Consider the following 18,163-nt stretch of genomic DNA (forward strand, 5'->3'; position numbering starts at 1 on the left):
CTCAGAGCCTGGAGCCTGCTTCAGATTCTATGTCTCCCTCTCTCTACCCCTACCCCCCCCCCCCACACTCACACTCTGTCTCTCTATCTTTCTCTCTCTCTCTCTCTCTCTCTCTCTCTCAAAATTAAACAAACATTTAAAAAAATTGAAAAAAAAAGAATTTAAATTCCATAAAAATAAAACATCATTTTGAAGGGAAATTTAAAAGACTATTTCCAACTATTAAGAAAAAAAATGGAGGTGCCTGGGTCGTTCAGTTTGTTGAGTGGCCAACTTTGGCTCAGGCCATGATCTCCCAGTCCATGAGTTCGAGCCCCGCATGGGACTCTGTGCTGGCAGCTAGGAGCCTGGAGCCTGCTTTGGATTCTGTGTCTCCCTCTCTCTCTGCTCCTCCCCTGTTTGTGCTCTATATCTCTCTCTGTCTCTCAAAAGTAAATAAATGTTAAAAAGAAAAAAGAAAAAGAAAAAAATGGATAAAAATTGTCTGAGGTAAATTGAGAGACCCAAGAAAGACATGAGGAAGATTAAAAATAGAGATATTTTGTACTTCTTAGGAATAGAAAAGAATAAAGTCTCAGAAAAAGATAGCCCTTCAACTTTAAATTCCTGGATCTGTAGGTGGCAACAGCTCACTGACTATTTGGAGTTACTAGTAAAAAGTTATTTACAGAACTTCCAGTTACCTGTCCAGCATGTAATAAGCTTGGAAGCTGCCACCTTGTCCTAACAAGTAAAAAGGCAAACAAACTTAAAAAGCAACACCTCTTCTTAAAGCCCTCAGAGAGGTGAGGTCACAGGACAAAAAAACTGCCCCCCAAATTGGAAATACTCACAGGCAAATACAAAGAATTATAATTTATCTGAGCAGAAAACCACAAGTTGAAACTTCGACAAGAACCAGGGCTGTGGAGAAAAACCTGACTGTGATTGAGGAATTGCTGAAAGCCCAGCGTGGACACCTCTAAAGGTCAAAAAATCCAGGTGACCTAGTCATAGAAATAGAAAGGTCCCTACAATTTGGTGAGATTTACCTCCAGGAGCTCCACCAGGTTCTTATAGTAATTATCAGAGAAAAATTCCTTTAGGCTTCTGGTGGGGAGAGGAGAAAAAAGAACCATTTTGATGCACAGGAGGGTATTCTAGTCTTAACAAGGCCTAACCTCAGGGTAAATCAGTTAACCAGAGCCTACACTGCTAGTTTTATTAGAGCCTAATTGACCTGAAAGAAAAGAAATACCCATCTTGGGCTGACTCTAATCTTCTACTTGAAGAAAAAAAAATACCCAAATCCAGCCCATGTTAGCTATCTTGTCTCACCTAAGAGAGGGGAGGGGATGGAGCCATGTGTGAAGTGCACAGACCAGAGGCATCACTAGATGAAATACCCAATCATAGGACTGTAGAAATCTTCCTCTTCCTTCACATCTTACCACCACATTACTAAAGGCCTATTTGCAGAGGTTTATTTTATCCAATTTATACCCAGCTATCAAAACAAAGCAGAATAAATGAAAAATAAACCAAGACATACTAAAGGGCAAAAAAATACACTTTGAAGAGAGAACGCATGTAATCAGAACCAGAGCCAAAAATAACAGAGACGTTGAAATGATCAGACCAGGAATTTAAAACAACTATGGTGCATATGTTAAGAACTCTAATGGATAAAGCGAATAACATACAAGAACAGATAGGGAGGTAAGGAGAGGGAAGGAAAATCTAAGAAAAACATGAAAAGAAATGTTAGAGATCGAAAGCGCTGTAACAGAAATGAAGAATGCCTTTGATGAGCCTATTAGTAGACTGGACACCGCTAAGGAAAGAATCTGGACTTGTGGATGTCTAAATAGCAACCTCCAACACTGAAAAGCAAACAGCAAAAGCAAACAGGAAAAAACGAACAAAATACCCAAGATCTGTGGAAGAACTACAGAGGGTGTAACATAAGTGGAATAAGAATACCTTTTAAAGGAAAGAGAGTAAAGAGCAAGAGCAATATTTGAAGCAAAAATGACTAAGGTTTACCCCACATTTGGTCAGACACCAAACCTCATCCAAGAAGCTTGGATGACACCAAGCAAGGTAAACGAAAAAAAAATTCACATAACATATCATTTTCAAATTATAAAAAATAAGGATAAAGAAAAAAATCCTGAAAGAAGCCAGAGGGAGGAAAAAAAATCTTCCTACAGAGGAATAAATAAAAGAATTATGACTTCTCCACAGAGCATGCAAAGATGATAATGGAGTAAAATATTCAAACTGTTGAGAGAAAAAGCCCACCAAACTAGAATTCTGTCACCTGTGAAATTATCCTTCAGAAGTGAAGAATAAATATTTTTTCATACAAACAAAAAATTGAGGGAATTTGTTACCAGTAGACTCCCTTGCAAAAGACTTTAGAGGTTCTTTAGAGAGAAGGAAATTATATAGCTCAGAAGCTCAGATCTACATAAAGGAAGGGGGGGGAGTAACAGAGAATGGATAAATGAAGATAATATACAAACTTAGATTTTTCTAGATTGATCTAACAGATAACCATTTGTTCAAAATAGTAATACCAACAATGCATTTACATATATATGTAATATATACACATATTACATATACGAAATTATATGTGTGTGTGTGTGTGTGTGTGTGTACCTATAGCAAAATGAATAACAACGATACAAGGGACAAGATGGAGAATTAGGATTATTTTGTTATTGTAAGATGCTCGTACTACCCCTGAAGTGGTATAGTGTTATTTTAAAATGGATTAGTTGTAAATATATATTGCAAACGCTAGGGCAGCCATTAAAAATAAGTTTTTTAAAAAGTACAATTGATATGATAAGAGTAGAGAAAATAGAATCATATAAAATATTCCATTAAAACCATAAAAGGCAGAAAAAGAGTGGAACACAAAATTAAGAACAAAGATCAAGGGCAACACAAAAAACACAATATGGTAGATCTTTATCCAACTATATTAATAATCACTCTGAATGTTGATGTTCTACATGAGCCAATTAAAAGACAGAAATTGTCAGAATGGATCAAAAAGTAAGCCCAACTATGTTGCCTACGCTTTAAATATAAAGACACACATAGATTAAAGGTAAATGGATGGAGACAGATGTACTGTACTAACACTAATCAAAAGAAAGTGAGAGTAGCAATATTGATTTTGCTACTTAGAACAATTGATCCTAAGAATTTGCTGCTTAGAAATATTGACTTTGCTAATTAGAACAAAGAGATTGAGAATAAAAGGGAGCATTACATACTGATAAAGGGGTCAATTTTCCTAGAAGATATAATAATTCTTATTGTATATGTGCCTAACAAAAGAGTGTTGAACTATATGAGGCAAAAAATGGATAGAACTCCAAGGAGAAATGGATGAATCCTCTATTATAATTAGAGACTTCAACACTTCTCTATCAGAAATGAGGAGATCCAGCAGGCAGAAAATCAGAACATCATTGAATATACAGAACAACAACAATCAACTGGATATAATGGACATCCATAGACTACTTAAACAATGGCAAAAAAAAAAAGGTCCCTCTCAAGTGTACGGGAGTATCACTAATGTAGACCACATTATGGCCATAAGACACACCTTAACAAATTTAAAAGAATGGAACTTATAAACCAGAAAGATGGCTGGATAACCCAAGATACATAAAGATTAAACAACACACTTCTAAGTAATACTTGGATCAAAGAAGAAATGTCAAGAGAAATTAAAATAGATTTTGAACTCAGTGAAAATGAAAACATGACTTATCAAAATTTGTGGGATGCAGACAAAATAGAGCTTAGAGGCATATGTATAGCATTGAGTGAATACATTAGAAAAGAAGAAAGACCTCGAATCAATCATCTAAGCTTCTATCCTGGAAATCAGAAAAAGAAGAGCAAATTAAATTCAAAATAAGAGGAAAAGAAACAATAAGAATTAAAGTAGAAATCAATAAAATTGAAACCAGAAAATCAGTAAAGAAAAACCAATGAAACCAAAATCTAATTCTTTAAAATGATAAGTCTAGCCAGGCTAACTAAGAAAAAAAGACAGAGAACAGAAATTACTAATATCAGAAACGAAAGGGAGTTATCACTGCAGATTTCATGAACATTAAGAATGTGTAAAAGGAATAGTATGAACAACCGTATGTCCACAAAATTGATAATCTAAATGAAATGGACCAATCCTTCATAAGACACAATTTGCCAAAACTCACACAAGAAGAAATAGACAATCTGCATAAGTCAATCACTGTTAAAGAAATTGAGTCACTAATTAATAACCTTCAAAAACAGAAAGATAAGGCCGGTATGGATTCACTGATGAATTCTTCCAAACATTTAAGGAAGATATTATTCAATTCTCTACAATCTGTTTCAGAAGATAGAAATTGAGAGTACTTTCTAACACATTCCATGAACTCAGCATTACCCTAACACCAAATCAGACAAAAACATTATAATAATAGTGTTCAAAATTTAGGGTCATACAAAAACCTGAACATGGATGTTTATAGTAATTTCATTTATAGTTGCCACTCTTTGATGTGATAAAGATAAACTTTGGCAGATAATTGATAAGCTGTGGTACATCCAGACAATGAGATATTATTCAGCATTAAAAGAAATGATCTATCAAGTTTTGAAAAGACACTGAAACCTTGAATGTATGTTACAAAGTGAAAGAAGCCAATATGAAAAAAGCTACACGAAGATTCCAACTTCATGACATTCTGGAAAAGGCAAAACAGTAGAGATAGCAAAAAGATCAATATTTGCAAGAGTTTAGCAGGGAGGAAGAATGAACAGAATACAGAGAAGTTTTTATTAATTGATTTTTTTTAAGTTTTTTTTTTAAGTTTATTTATTTTGAGAGAGACAGAGTGCAAGTAGGGGAGGGGCAGAGAGAGAGGAGAGAGAGAATCCCAAGCAGGCTCAGCACTGTCAGCACATAGCCCAATGTTGGGTTCAATCCCACAAACCATGAAATTATGACCTGAGCCAAAGTCAAGAGGTGTACTTAACCGACTGAACCACCCAGGCACCCCTAGAACACAGGAGTTTTAGGGGAGGAAAATTATTCTGTATGGTATCATAATGACAGATACATGCTGTTATACATTTGTCTAAGCCCACATAGTACAAATGCCAAGAGTACATCCTAAGGTAAATTATGAAGGCCAATAATAGGTCAGTGTAGATACACTGACTGTAACAACCATACCACTCTTGTGTGGGTTGCTGTTAGTGAGGGTAGGGGTTATAGGAGAGCTTTATGTTCCACTCAGTTTTTCTGTGAACATAAAATCACTCTAAAAATTAAACTATATTAATTGAAAAAAAACAAATTTGAAAAGTAGAAAGTTATCAACATTTTAGTAAGCATTTGACAGTTACCTCCCTAGTATCCATTACCCCCTTTTCATTTCTAATTCCTATGCTTATTTCTGAGTTATGGAGGGGATTACTCTTGTCCCCAGTTCAACCTCTATTTCTAGTAAGACCAAGTAGCATACTTAGTTCCGAACTTCTTTTCTCTTCTCGAAGTGATAGAAAGCAGCAAAGAAAAAGGGGGAGAAGCAGAGACTCCAAGACAACTTTCAACTTTTAGGTTACTTTGAAGTATTGAGCAGGAGAAAAATCCACAAACTCCCAATTAGCTCTAACGATGGCTTAAGGGTATTTAAAAGAGCAGCAGCACCTGTGCAAGAACCACCTTATGTGGCCGAAAGAATGGGGAGTTTGGTAGTGGCATAACAGGGGCTGATCTCAGAGATCTCCAGCAAATATACTGAGAGTTTGAGATATGTGCAGAACAGAGATTAAATGAAAGAAATCCTTGGAAATGGAGAAACATACACAGAAAATGTGTAGGTGTACACAGGTGGGCACAGTAGCTCTTGGAATTTTATATCAGAAAAAATTTCCAGTAGTCCAGGGCTGCTGAGAAAAGCATGCAGTCCTTCATCTCCAATACTGCATTAGCTATAATGTTTTTTTGGTACATGAGTCTTTAACAGGTTAAGAAAATCCCCTTCTTTCTAGTTTGTGAAGTATTTTTCTTTTTTTGAAATTATAAGTGACTGATGAATTTTGTCCAATGCTTTTTATATACCTACTGGAATCTCCATGTGGTTGTTTCTTTTGTTGTTGTTGATTTCTGAAAAAGCAAATGACTATGGGAGGGGCAGAGAGAGGGAGGGGGGAAAGAGAGAGAAAGAGAGAGAGAAAAAGGGAGGGAGGGAGAGAGAAGGGAGAGAGAGGGAGAGAGAAAATCCCAATGACAGAACCACCCAGGTGCCCCTCTGTATGGTGGTTTTAATCCCCTTCAAATATGTTATAATATATGCATTGATTTTCAAAAGCTCAGTATTGCATCTGTGGGATAAACCCCAATATGTCTTAATTATCTCCTTTTGTATTCCTGATTTGATTTGATAAGAGTTTTGATGCCCATGCTGATGGTTTTCTTTTCTTATGTATATAAGTTTTGGGTGCTACAATTATGCTGCCTTCATGAAGAAAGGAAGTATTCCTTCATTTTCTTTGAGTTTTTTGTAGAATTGATATTTTCTCTACCTAAAATATTCAACTGAATTCACCAATGAAGACTTTGGGGTCAGGATTTTCTATTTAGAGATATACTTGAGGGAAAAAATTAATTTGCAAAATATTCATATTTTCATATTTTTATTGTTTTCATTATTTACATTTTAAAGGAAATTACTTCCTCCATATTGCTTAATTTGTTGGCACTTAATATTCTCTTATAATTGTTTGTATTTTTGCGACATTGTTTATGATGTCTACTCTCTCATTGTTATTATATGTAAGTGATGAATCACTAAATTCTATTCCTAAAACTAATATTGCTCTATATGCCAACTAAAATTTAAATGAAAACTTGAAATATAAAAAAAATAAAAAATAAAAACAATTCATATTAAAAATACAGAAGAAATCATATTGCAGATAAAAAATATGTTCTAATCAAAAAAAAAACAAATTATTATATCTAAATTGTTCTAATTATAAATTTCTAAATTGTGTTTACATAATTTTTCATAATATTTCCTTTCTATGCTTTTAATATTTCTTTTAATATCTCTAGTCACCTGTTTCATTTCTGATATTAGTGATTTGTTCTCTCCCCTGCCCTTTGTGCGCACATATACATAAGTATGTTAGGGGTTTATCAATTTTATTAATCATGTCAAAGAACCAAGTCTTTTGTTAAGTTTTAGCTTTTTTTTCCTGTTTGTATAGTTTTAATTTCATATTCTTCTGTTCTCATCTTACTTAGGGTTTATTGAAATTATTGGGTCTTTAAATTTATAGTACTTAACAAGATTTTCTATCAATTTTTCTTCCCTAATATGCCTTCAAATATTTTTTCTTCCCATTCTTCCTCTTTTCTCCTTCTGCAGTTCCAAATGCTCAGTATGGTAGACTGTTTATTTTACAGGTCTCTAAAGCTCCATTCATTTTATTCAGTCTTTCTTCTCTTTCTTCTTTAAATTCTTTTATACATACAAATGTGTGTGTATACTTTTTTAAAGGTTACATCATCTTTTTTCTGTCATTTCCCATGTGCTTTGAAGGCTAAATGAATTTTTCATTTTATTTATTATTTTCAGCTTTAACATTTTCATTTGGTACATTTTTATCATATGTTGACATTTTTCATCTCTTCATCTTGACTGAAATTTCTTTCAAAGTTCTGGGGTATATTTATAATGGCCATTTGAAAGTCTTTGATAATTACACTTAGTTCTTCTCACAGTTGACTATTTCTTGCCTTTTCTCTTGAACATATATCATATTTTTTTCTGATTCTTCACATGTTTAATGATTTTTGAATGTATATTGGGCTTCATAAATGTTACATTGTACAGGTTGTGGAAGGGTTTGTTCTAGTACACAATTAACTTGACCATACACAGATTCCAGCCTCCTTAGCTGCATCTAAAATCTGTACTTAGCTATTCCAACTTATAGCTATTGCTTTTTTGCCAAGTACACTAGGGTCTCTTCCAAGCACTTGTAGTTTAATCAAGGATTCATACACTTTTGGGCAGATTTAGGAGTTTGCTGTCTCTGCAACTCCCTCCATTACAGAATCCACCTCCCTACATTTCTGGCTGCCCTATAAGACCTCAAAGCTCTCTTCTGTCACTTCAAGCCACTGATGATAAAACTTTCTTCTACACTGACCTGCATGAAAATTTTGGGTAGCCCTTAGGCAGAAACAAAGTAAAGCCCCATCTTTCAAAGATAAACAATAACTGTTTGTGATCAATCTCTGAATAGATCTTTTAAAAGATTATATCTTTTAATATTTTGTATGACTTTTGTAAGTGTTATGTGTAGAAGGTTTTCTCTGCTCCTTCATCCCCAAGCTAATCTGCTATTATAGGAAGCCAGACATAAAGAGAGAAACATAGAAAAGGAAGGAAAGAAAAGCATTCATTTGTGAGTTAGAAAATAAACAACATTTAGAAATAATGAATAAATTAACAAGCTGGTTCTTTAGGGAGAAAATTAAATGGCAATTAAATTAAATTATTTAATAAAAATTAAATAGACATTTAAAAGGACAAAACAAATAGTAAAAATAATAAATGTATCAGAGAATAGAGAAATAGAGATATTAATCAACTAACTAAACGTTTAGCCTAGAAAGTGGGATAATAACTACACAAAAATAGAGTAATAACCATAGAATAAGTACAGAGGATATTAGGCATACTCACCTAGAAAAAAAGAGGAAAGACATAAATTAAAAATACTAGAAATTAAGAGAGGATATCACTATAAACCTGTAGACATTAAAGAGATAGCGCAGCAATACTATAAACAAGCTGATGTCACATACTCAACAACTTCAGTGAAATGGGCACATTTTTTGAAAGATGCAAATTATGAAAACTCAAGCAAGAATAGAAACCTCAGAGGCTCACATCTATTAAAGCAAATGAAAACTTTAACTAAAACCTTCCGGTAAAGAAAAGACCAATGAACTTCACTAGTGAATTTTACCAAACACTGAAGGAAGAAACAATACCAATTCTACGCAAAATCTTTCAGAAAACAGAGGATAAAGGAACACTCCCCAATAAACTGCTGATATTACCCTGGGCCTCTCCTCAATCCCAATACCTTGATTTTCTGCTCATGAGTTGGACTACAGGGTGTTTTTATGTTTGTGTTTGTTTTTCCTTTTTACTGTCACAGATAATGATAATGTGCTATCAGGTTGTGAACCACTGGCCCAGTGAACAGGCAGACCCATACGATTATTCTTCAGGTCAGGATGCAACCTGGTATGGCTATCATGGAAAGACTTGTAATAGTTAGTAAAAGCCTTCCAACAACTCTTTTTCTTTTAACCCAATTTTTCTTCAACAACATATATTGTTTAAATAATGTATGGGATATTCAGACCCTTGGTTACTAAGTTACCATCCTTTAAAATGATTATTTAAATTTTCATTTAGCAATAAAGAAAGGTGCTTATATTTTTTAACCAAAAGAGGAGCTGGTTGACCAAAATAAAAAATAACATTTATATTTTAGAAGGTTGTGAGAGGTATGTTTACAATTATACTAAAATGGTAAAAAGTTTGGACATATATAGTCTGAAATGCTCACTTATATCTTGAGGCAGAATCAGAGTTGATTTAAATTCAATAATATTTGCTTCTCTGTAGTTACTACTTCACAAAATGATCATGTATTTCTTGTGCAATTAAACTGATTATATAAAAACAAAGAAAGATCACTGTGGCTACACTGTGTGAAAACCAACTACCACAAAATTTAGGTAATCTGGCTAAGAAGGGAGGATAGCAGTGGAGAGGGGACAAATGACCATATTCAAAAGATAAGAAGGTGTAATTACTGGATTTTACTCTTCCAAAATGTAATATAAATTGGACTTTAATAACTCTTAGATTTTATTTCCTTAATAGAACAGGAGATAAATATCTTTGTATCATCTAGTATCAGAGGTTTAGGAAGGAAACACAGAAATTGTCATTCTCTAACAATTAAAACCTAAGAAATTTGAAAGTCTAATGGGTCTAAATTGTCTTTTATTTAATAAGAATTTACTTTATTCCTCTATGATTCAGTTTACTCATTCAGTTTTCCACTCAACCAACAACTTTTCAAAGATTTGATTCATCACATAATTTAAGGGGGACAAAAGAAAAACAAAACCTAATCTTTATGTTTATATCAAATTCTTCTAAAATACAATAAAGTCCTAAACTATTTTAAGTAAAATGAAAGGTAACTTCTGATGCAATCATGGAAATAATTAATCAAGCCTGCTGTCTCCTTCCAAAATTCTAAACCACCATCTTTTAGCACAAAGAAACAGCATCGTGGTTCCTAGAAAAGCAAAATACTGTGGAATTACTCATGTCTCATGCCATTTAAGTTATATACAGAGCCAGACCACCAGGCATGTTTACAGGAATCTCAGGGTGCTAAGTCCTCACTACTATGACTTTGATAATCTATCAGAACTAAGACTATGCACAACACACATCTCCAAATGTAGGTCTCTAAAATGATACATGGACATCTGGATCAAAAAATCAGTGTGCTGTCCATGCAACTCTTGGAACAAACGGGTTTTCACATTCGAATAAAATTTGGACCACCTTGGACTTTATTGCTCTTATGTTTTATATATTCCCTGCTCCAGGAATATCATTTTTTGTTTTACACAACTATATACATTTAATTTCATGAAATTTTTGGTGAAGAAAAGATATGTACCCTTGTTGACATTTCGTGTTAAAATTCCTCTTATGAACTCTAAACATCAGGTTGAGTACATGAATCACAGTTTGAACTTGGACCAGTTATATATGCAGACTGTGAAGTATACTATTGTTTTACCTATACAGTTTATTAATTTACACATACAGCTTTTTGGCCTTCATTAAAATTCTGATGGTGCTCTACAAAATATGGGCCAGGTTATGCATGAAGTGCCCTCATTCAAACGGTAATTTGTCTATTCATTCAACAAGTAGTCAATGTTCTATGTACCAATTTAGGCCTCCTTATTTCTCCCCATTTTTTATGCTGAATGTACTAGATTGATTCAGGGAAAATTGATACAAAATACCAAGTGCCACGTTTAGCCTCCACTTAATTATGAAGTATTAGTGACTTTGTAAATCTTTCATGGACTTTAAATACGAGTATCTTTTTTTTTTTTTTTAACTTACTGAGTTGAGTGGCTAAGTTTCTGAAAAATGGTTTCATATAGAGAATTGCATCAGTTTTAGTCTTTTCTAAAGAAAAAAGCTAGTGGAACTCAAGGTGGGAGTATCCAAATGAGGCAGAGCCAGCTAGAGAAGCCTCCTGATACTCCAAGGCTAAGATGGGGCTGGTATTGACCATGTGTTGGGAAGTTTGGAAGTGGCAAATAGCTAAGAGAATGCTTCCCCACTTTTTTTATATCATGACTCTAATAGAAATGACACTACTTGTAAGACTCGGTGAAGTGAATGGCTAGGACTTCTCACTTTAAGAGTCAACAAGCAGTCCATGGTTCCTGTTCCCCCTGGCTTTTTGTACCAAATAATTTTTCCCATAATTGTAAGTCAGTAAAAAGCAGCCTTAAGAGAAATATATGTCATACATATATATGATGTATATATGATTCTTGAAAGATTGGAACTCACTGCTTATGTCTCCAAATTGATTTTACAATCATAAATGGGGTGGGCAATTAAAAAAATCTTGACTAATGCCCACTTTATGTTAAATAGGGTATAAGAATTTATTATTTTTCCCCGCATAAGCCACAAAAGATAGCCTTCTCTTTAAGATTTGTGTATATATTTGTGCCAGTGTATATCTGTGTGAGTGTGCATTTTCACTAAGTGGGAACAAATAATCAGATTAAACACTTTATCGAGAGTATGATTTATAAAAATAAGCTCTGGAATTTATCTAATTTAGATGTCAAATGAATGAGTGAAGTTTAGAAGAGTTTAAAATTTCAAAGGCATGGAGTATTTATATCAAGAACAATGAATCTATCAAGCCTATTTTATCTTCATGTCAATCAGGGTATATCTTTCCTTAGTTCGAATCACTAAGGCTTTAAAAATGGAAGAATTACATATGATGTTTTCAGAAGGTCATACCTAATTTAAGCTCTTCTTTTTTAGGGAATAATCTTTCTTTAGAAAATTATACACATCTGCAACACTCATGTGAATCTGCGGGAGTTCCTAAATTTTATACATTTTCCTACTAACTTTCTGAAAATTTATATTCAGCAAAACTTTGCTATATCAGAAGTACGTATCTACTAATGTTCAATATGTAGAGATAGACACAAACTTTGAATATATACATAGGGTATCTTTTTCCATTAAAGTGTTTTCATTATGCTTTTTTCATTGGACTCATCAGCAAATTTTTAAATATCTGACAAAGAAAGTAGATGCCTCCAGCTTCCAACTTTAATGTACAACTTAGAGGGTCAAGGAAGAGATTTTTTCCTTGTGTTCATCCTTGCCAGTTTCCCAACTTTAAAAGCATTAGGCCCTGAATATAGGAAGGAGTATAAGCACACTTTAACTGGCACAAAGTGGAACATTTAATGTGATATTTGACATTCTTTGAGAAACTCCATCAGAAATTATAAAAGAGAAATTGAAGACGAGGTCTACTTGTATTTCTGGCATTGACCTCAGGACCACTGATCTGGAAAATTAGCATCTGGCCAAGGATGATAAGACCTATAATGCATAAGGAGCCGTTGGAAAATAGACCTAAAAAATTCAAGAACAATTTTTTTCCCAATGTGCGCACCTGAACTGCATGCTGAATTTGTAAACTTTATACCTATATATAAAACTCAGATATTTTCAGGTAGACTGTGATTAAAAACATTTCTGTCTAAATGAAGTCTGGATTTAGGTGAGGGAGCAGATGATAGGCTAGATGCAAAGACTGGCTTACCCAAAGGAGAATCAGAATTCCACTTCACCTATAGATTTTTACTTAAAATTGCCATAATATTATTATTTTACCCTAAATTGCATTTGTGGAAAGGGAGACAAATTTGGTTTATGTTCCCAATGCCCAAAACTTATGCTTGAAAGGACTAGAGACTTTAGATTGAATTTTTAGAGTTCAAGTGGATGGTTATGCATGCTTAAGAGTTGACTAGAGAAAATAAATTCCTTCTTAGATGTTACTGGAATCTGTCACTATCAGACATGATCCTAGAATGAATCTTATTTATTCATAAATAGAATTCAGTCTACATCTACGTGTATCTGAATCTGAATGTTTTATCACTAAAACAGTCCACAAAATTTGTTCTCTTCAGGGACCTGGCAATGCTAACTGTTAAATCTGCATCTGTAATTAATTTAGGAGGATAAGACAAATTGTTGGGATGTAGAGATAATGTCTATTTTTATAGACTGAATAGTACCACTGTGACATATGTGGATGGGCAATACCAAGGGCACAATAGACAGTGAAGGCTCAGGATCACTTCCCTTGTCATTTACAAACTGGCTGTGACAATGAATTGGCTTTTCATTCTCTATCAGAATCAGGTGCAGTTAGATAAATTCACTATTTTCGTATCTTATTTGAACAGCTTCACAGGTCTGAAACAACATACTGAGTATATTCATTTAAAACAGCACATGCACTTGCAAAATCATATAGTGGATATCTGGCCACTGTAGCTCAGCCATATGGTTAATACAAGATTGGGTTAAACATTTTAAAAAGGCTACCCTAGAAATTTGGAGAATTGGGTTCTAATCTCTGCTTGGTCCCCACTATCAAGTTGCAGACATTGGAGTTTCCCACATCTTTCAGATTGAGTTAACTTCTTTCTAAAACAAATAAATTAATGTACATGTTCTCAGGTTCTCTTCAGGGAACAATATTTCATCATTTAAGTCTCTTTCTGATCTGACTTGTATTTTGTGTTTGCACAGATAGTGTCAAAGATAAAAACAAAAAACAAAAAATCTGCACAAGGAGGAAAGCAGTCCAGGATCTTTGTGAGAAAGCTCTGGATAGGACCCACCAGCTGCAACTTTCAGTTAAGGATAGGACACTATTTTCAATATTGAAGAACAGGAGCTACAACAACACCTCCAAGTAGACGAATGTTATTAAAAAAGTGAGTGTGAGAACATAAGTGAAGGGCAGAACAGGCACTCAGGGAATAGTCTGAAAGCTCATATTTGCAACCTGTGCATGTGCCTGGAAGTTAGTGAATGAATCCTGCGTGATTTTCTTCATGCTCTCTTTGATGCACTAGTGACTGAAAGACTTTTCTGAGTAGTTATCCTGGAAATCTGAGCAGCCTAGAACATAAGGCTGGTCTCTCACTCTACCTATCTGAGCTGTGAGCTATACCCTTACAAAAGCTTGGTTTCAAGTAGAAAAAAACAGATAGGTATCTCCCCATCTACTCTAGTCCCTGTATTCTTATAGCTTGTCATAGGCAAGTTTTATTTTCCAACTGCTCCCTGAAATTGATATTTTAGTCTGCTCTAAATTTTTCTATGTCGTAGGAATTATCTACTATTCTACCATACATTTGCTCTCTGTTTGAAATTATTTAACAACTTCATGAATAAAGATATTTCAACGTGCCCTCACCAACAAGATGGAAACCTCACTGAAGTCCAAAACTATATACTCTATGGTTTTGGCTGCCAGAGAATAGCAAGTCCAGTTACATGATTGTGAGTAGTCTTATTAGAAAAATTTTCACACTTTTTTTTATCTTCTCTTCCCAAGTGATAACTCATCTCTTAAAATTTAAAGAGACCAGAAACAAAAGTTTTTTTTTTCTCTTTAAAAGAAAAAGTTAATGGATTGTAAATCTCATTTATGTATGTATATGTATGTAAATCTCATTTATGTATATGAGCTCTTTTGTCAATTTCTAGTTTCTGTGATTTACCTGCTGTAGCAAAAATGTTGGTTTCAGTGTCCTAATCACAAAAAGGGATTCCATTTAAAAATGCATCAGCAGGCATGTTATAGAACTAACTTGTGTGCCCCCAAATTTAAACGTTATAGCTCTAACCCTCAATGTGACAATTTTAAGATAGGGCCTGTAAGGAGATAATCAGGGTTAGATGAAATCATGAGGGTGGGGCTCTAATCCAACAGGACTGGTGTCCTTATAAGAAGAGGCACCCAGAGCTCCCTTGCTCTCCCTGCAGGCACAGAGGAAAGGTCATGTGAGGACACAGCAAAAAGACAGCTAGCTCCATACCAGGAAGAGATCCTCATCAGAAAACCCTGACAGCATCTCGGTCTTAAGACTTCCAGCCTCCAGAACTGTGAGAAAATACATGTCTGTTGTTTAAGCCAGTCTGTGGGATTTTGTTACACCAGCTTGAGGAGACTAATACAATACACATCTTTGTTTTTTCATTTTCATAGTTTTATAGGTTTTATTTTAGTCATAGGGCAAACTGAATGCATCTAATCTCCTGGCCTCTTAGGAAATGAAAATGGTTTTTGTTAGTCTTCTGAATTTACGTATTAGTTTTTTCCAGTTAAACTAAAAAAACATTGTGCTGAGAAAAAGTTTTGGTGTTGAGTTGGCAAATAAGAGATTGTTGGTACCCATCAGGGGTTTGTAATTCAGTACATTGGGTTGCTAATTCGGAAAATCTACATGTCAAAATCCAGCATATTTCTCAAAGGAAATATAGAATTTCAACACTCTCTGAGAGGATTCCAAACCACAAATAGGTAACAATGAACATGTTGTAAGCATGAAAATGGTTAGATGAGCTAAAAATTACATTTTATTCACAATTGGTCTGATTTTGTTGTAAAGGGAAATAATTCATAGCCAAAATGTTCAAATGAGATTCTAATCAAAAACATTTTTCTGAAACAATCCATCTTTCAAGTCTCATGTTGCTTCTGACATTTAATTCTACATTTTAAGGCAATATGTTTATCATGGTATTTCTTGATTTATGAATTTTAAGCACTATTCTTTGGCCTCTTATTTTATATTTATATTTTACAGTGGTTAAAGAGTTAGCTTTTTAAAAACAATCCCCCTACTTACCTTCTACTCATTCTCCCAATATAGTTATATCAATTTTTAATTTAATAATAATCACTGAATGCATAACTATATGTGTCTATATATACATGTATATATAGAGAGACAGAGAGATGGAGATTACTTTTGAACTAATTAGTGTAATTTATCTTTCTTGTTCCACTTTTTTTTTTTTTAACCTGGGTAATAACTGACATTTATTTTGCTTGGTAAGATCTTACATCACTACAGTATAATATCAATAGCAGAAAACTGACATTGCTATAATCCATAGACTTTATTCATATTTTCACAAGTTTTACATGTACTCATTTGTATGTATATGTGCATGTAGCTCCATGCAATTTTATCTCATGTAACCACCACCACAATCAAGATTCAGAACTATTCTATCATCACAAAGATATGCCACATACTACCTCTGTATGGTCACCTTTCCTCTCTCCACTTCATCCCTGGCAACCACTAGTCTGTTCCCCATATCTATACTAGTTCAAGTATGTTCAAATAAAATTTTTAAACTTTTGGTTATGTTTTATGTCTCCAAGTTTTGTTTTCTGTTATTTTTTTCTAGCACTGTGTTCTCTTAGTTTTCATGTAATACTTTCTCTTATCTCAAAATAAAGGGAACTTGTTATAGACTTTGTTAATTTTGGAACATTTTTCCCCCCTGCTACATTTATGTTTCCTTCAAGCACCTCCTTTTTATTGTTTTTACCTTTCTTTTCATAACTTGAGTGACACCCTAAAAAGTGAATTGAAAGCACTATGAACATATAGGGCTTGTGGCCTGAAAGTTAATCTTTTCTTTGGGGAGATCCCAAATATTAACATCTGGATTTTATTAATATGCTAACACTCTATTAACAACATACACCCAAATCAGACTGTATGATTTAAAACCTATTTGAACAGAACCCCTCTCATCACCCATCTGTACAAAACCTTAAACCATTGGAACAGTTTTTACCAACCTTAGTGAGGGCTTTAATTGTGCCACTCCAGTTTTCCTACTTTGATTTGATCCATTACAACAGCATCATGAATGCCAATATCACCTTTTCTAGCTGTACATCTAGATGCCCTTTGACTTAAAAAAAATCTTGACATTTGCAACAATGTAGATGGAACTAGAGGATATTATGCTAAGCAAAGTAAGGCATATGATATGTCAAAGAAAGACATATCATATGATTTCAATCATATGTGGAATTTGAGAAACTTAACAGATGAACATAGGGGAAGGAAAGGAAAAATAAGATAAAAATAGACAGGGAGACAAACCATAAGCAACTTTTAAATACAGAGAACTGAGGGTCACTGGAGGGAAGATGGCTAAGGGGATGGACTAAATGGGTGATGGGTACTAAGAAGGGCACTTGTTGGGACAAGCACTGGGTGTTACATGTAAGAGATGAATCACTGAGTTGTACTCCTGAAGCCAAGACTACATTGTATGTTAACTAACTCGAATTTAAACAATAAAAAAAGAATATTTAAGAAAAAAAAAAAAGAATTTCACAAGAGAATCTCAATAGACTAATGTTCTTCAGACTAATAAAATTAATGGAAACAGGAAAAAATTGTAAGTCAAGTGTTTGGCACAATGTTGCCTTCAAATTACAAAAGTGTCTTTGCCTTATTTTTAATACCATAGAGCCACAAAAACTAGCCACACATCAACTTCAGTGCATATCCTCTTAAAGAGCCTCCCCAGTCCCAGTTCCCATTTGTTACCACCCTGGCCCAGGAGCTTGCCCTTGGAGATGATTATCGCCTCCTGCTAGGACTTTACCCTAGATGCTACAACCTCTGCCCTACTGATGCTTACAGGCTGTCTCTCTTAAGATGCTGACAAACTGGACATGAAACATTCATTGCTTTTCTTCTTTTCATATTAGGGATTATATCATGTTTTCTGAGCTTGCTGTCTAACCAACTTTCCTGGTATTATCTTTACTCTTGTCAATACATATCTCACTACACTCCTGTGCCTAAGAGGGAGTCTGGTGGAAGGTATTGCAATTTGTGCCATTCCGAAAG

Source organism: Panthera uncia, assembly GCF_023721935.1.
Source record: "Panthera uncia isolate 11264 chromosome B2 unlocalized genomic scaffold, Puncia_PCG_1.0 HiC_scaffold_24, whole genome shotgun sequence".
Taxonomy (NCBI): domain Eukaryota; kingdom Metazoa; phylum Chordata; class Mammalia; order Carnivora; family Felidae; genus Panthera; species Panthera uncia.